Below are 4005 nucleotides of genomic sequence, written 5' to 3' on the forward strand. Positions count from 1 at the left end.
AAGAAAGCTTCTTTCTAGTTTTCATCTGTGGATATTTCCTTTGTCACTGTAATGTTCATTGCGCTATGAAGTATCTAATTGCAGATTTCCAGAAAACTGTGCTAACAACTGATCACTGAAGAGAACCGTGTAACTCTGTGAGTTGCATTCACACTGGCAATGCAGTTTCTCAGAAAGCTTCTCTTTAGTTATTATGTGAGGATATTTCCTTTCTCACCATGGGCCCCAATAGGCTCCCAAATATCACTTTGCAGATTCCACGAAAAGAGTGTTAGCAAACTGCTTCTTGAGGCAGAGGTTGTAACTCTGTGAGATGAACTCACAGATCAGAAAGAAGTTTCTCAGAAAGCTTTTTCACGTTTTGAACGGATGAAATTTCCTTTATCAGCGTAGGCCTCAATGTGATCCAAAGAAGCCCTTCTCAGATTCCTCAAAGACAGTGTTAATGGACTGCTCCACGAAACATAAGTGTAACTCTGTGAGATGAATTCACACATCACCAAGAAGTTTCTAAGAAAGCTTCTTTCTAGTTTTCATCTGTGGATATTTCCTTTGTCACTGTAATGTTCATTGCGCTATGAAGTATCTATTGCAGATTTCCAGAAAACTGTGCTAACAAACTGATCACTGAAGAGAAACGTGTAACTCTGTGAGTTGCATTCACACTGGCAATGCAGTTTCTCAGAAAGCTTCTCTTTAGTTATTATGTGAGGATATTTCCTTTATCACCATGGGCCCCAATAGGCTCCCAAATATCACTTTGCAGATTCCACGAAAAGAGTGTTAGCAAACTGCTTCTTGAGGCAGAGGTTGTAACCCTGTGAGATGAACTCACAGATCAGAAAGAAGTTTCTCAGAAAGCTTCTTTCACGTTTTGAACGGATGAAATTTCCTTTATCAGCGTAGGCCTCAATGTGATCCAAAGAAGCCCTTCTCAGATTCCTCAAAGACAGTGTTAATGGACTGCTCCACGAAACATAAGTGTAACTCTGTGAGATGAATTCACACATCACCAGAAGTTTCTAAGAAAGCTTCTTTCTAGTTTTCATCTGTGGATATTTCCTTTGTCACTGTAATGTTCATTGCGCTATGAAGTATCTATTGCAGATTTCCAGAAAACTGTGCTAACAAACTGATCACTGAAGAGAAACGTGTAACTCTGTGAGTTGCATTCACACTTGGCAATGCAGTTTCTCAGAAAGCTTCTCTTTAGTTATTATGTGAGGATATTTCCTTTATCACCATGGGCCCCAATAGGCTCCCAAATATCACTTTGCAGATTCCACGAAAAGAGTGTTAGCAAACTGCTTCTTGAGGCAGAGGTTGTAACTCTGTGAGATGAACTCACAGATCAGAAAGAAGTTTCTCAGAAAGCTTCTTTCACGTTTTGAACGGATGAAATTTCCTTTATCAGCGTAGGCCTCAATGTGATCCAAAGAAGCCCTTCTCAGATTCCTCAAAGACAGTGTTAATGGACTGCTCCACGAAACATAAGTGAACTCTGTGAGATGAATTCACACATCACCAGAAGTTTCTAAGAAAGCTTCTTTCTAGTTTTCATCTGTGGATATTTCCTTTGTCACTGTAATGTTCATTGCGCTATGAAGTATCTAATTGCAGATTTCCAGAAAACTGTGCTAACAAACTGATCACTGAAGAGAAACGTGTAACTCTGTGAGTTGCATTCACACTGGCAATGCAGTTTCTCAGAAAGCTTCTCTTTAGTTATTATGTGAGGATATTTCCTTTATCACCATGGGCCCCAATAGGCTCCCAAATATCACTTTGCAGATTCCACGAAAAGAGTGTTAGCAAACTGCTTCTGAGGCAGAGGTTGTAACTCTGTGAGATGAACTCACAGATCAGAAAGAAGTTTCTCAGAAAGCTTCTTTCACGTTTTGAACGGATGAAATTTCCTTTATCAGCGTAGGCCTCAATGTGATCCAAAGAAGCCCTTCTCAGATTCCTCAAAGACAGTGTTAATGGACTGCTCCACGAAACATAAGTGTAACTCTGTGAGATGAATTCACACATCACCATGAAGTTTCTAAGAAAGCTTCTTTCTAGTTTTCATCTGTGGATATTTCCTTTGTCACTGTAATGTTCATTGCGCTATGAAGTATCTTTGCAGATTTCCAGAAAACTGTGCTAACAAACTGATCACTGAAGAGAAACGTGTAACTCTGTGAGTTGCATTCACACCTGGCAATGCAGTTTCTCAGAAAGCTTCTTTAGTTATTATGAGGATATTTCCTTTATCACCATGCCCCAATAGGCTCCCAAATATCACTTTGCAGATTCCACGAAAAGAGTGTTAGCAAACTGCTTCTTGAGGCAGAGGTTGTAACTCTGTGAGATGAACTCACAGATCAGAAAGAAGTTTCTCAGAAAGCTTCTTTCACGTTTTGAACGGATGAAATTTCCTTTATCAGCGTAGGCCTCAATGTGATCCAAAGAAGCCCTTCTCAGATTCCTCAAAGACAGTGTTAATGGACTGCTCCACGAAACATAAGTGTAACTCTGTGAGATGAATTCACACATCACCAGAAGTTTCTAAGAAAGCTTCTTTCTAGTTTTCATCTGTGGATATTTCCTTTGTCACTGTAATGTTCATTGCGCTATGAAGTATCTAATTGCAGATTTCCAGAAAACTGTGCTAACAAACTGATCACTGAAGAGAAACGTGTAACTCTGTGAGTTGCATTCACACCTGGCAATGCAGTTTCTCAGAAAGCTTCTCTTTAGTTATTATGTGAGGATATTTCCTTTATCACCATGGGCCCCAATAGGCTCCCAAATATCACTTTGCAGATTCCACGAAAAGTGTGTTAGCAAACTGCTTCTTGAGGCAGAGGTTGTAACTCTGTGAGATGAACTCACAGATCAGAAAGAAGTTTCTCAGAAAGCTTCTTTCACGTTTTGAACGGATGAAATTTCCTTTATCAGCGTAGGCCTCAATGTGATCCAAAGAAGCCCTTCTCAGATTCCTCAAAGACAGTGTTAATGGACTGCTCCACGAAACATAAGTGTAACTCTGTGAGATGAATTCACACATCACCAGAAGTTTCTAAGAAAGCTTCTTTCTAGTTTTCATCTGTGGATATTTCCTTTGTCACTGTAATGTTCATTGCGCTATGAAGTATCTAATTGCAGATTTCCAGAAAACTGTGCTAACAAACTGATCACTGAAGAGAAACGTGTAACTCTGTGAGTTGCATTCACACCTGGCAATGCAGTTTCTCAGAAAGCTTCTCTTTAGTTATTATGTGAGGATATTTCCTTTATCACCATGGGCCCCAATAGGCTCCCAAATATCACTTTGCAGATTCCACGAAAAGATTGTTAGCAAACTGCTTCTTGAGGCAGAGGTTGTAACTCTGTGAGATGAACTCACAGATCAGAAAGAAGTTTCTCAGAAAGCTTCTTTCACGTTTTGAACGGATGAAATTTCCTTTATCAGCGTAGGCCTCAATGTGATCCAAAGAAGCCCTTCTCAGATTCCTCAAAGACAGTGTTAATGGACTGCTCCACGAAACATAAGTGTAACTCTGTGAGATGAATTCACACATCACCAGAAGTTTCTAAGAAAGCTTCTTTCTAGTTTTCATCTGTGGATATTTCCTTTGTCACTGTAATGTTCATTGCGCTATGAAGTATCTAATTGCAGATTTCCAGAAAACTGTGCTAACAAACTGATCACTGAAGAGAAACGTGTAACTCTGTGAGTTGCATTCACACTGGCAATGCAGTTTCTCAGAAAGCTTCTCTTTAGTTATTATGTGAGGATATTTCCTTTATCACCATGGGCCCCAATAGGCTCCCAAATATCACTTTGCAGATTCCACGAAAAGAGTGTTAGCAAACTGCTTCTTGAGGCAGAGGTTGTAACTCTGTGAGATGAACTCACAGATCAGAAAGAAGTTTCTCAGAAAGCTTCTTTCACGTTTTGAACGGATGAAATTTCCTTTATCAGCGTAGGCCTCAATGTGATCCAAAGAAGCCCTT

The sequence above is a fragment of the Rhinopithecus roxellana genome, chromosome 12 (genome assembly GCF_007565055.1).
Source record: "Rhinopithecus roxellana isolate Shanxi Qingling chromosome 12, ASM756505v1, whole genome shotgun sequence".
Lineage (NCBI taxonomy): Eukaryota > Metazoa > Chordata > Mammalia > Primates > Cercopithecidae > Rhinopithecus > Rhinopithecus roxellana.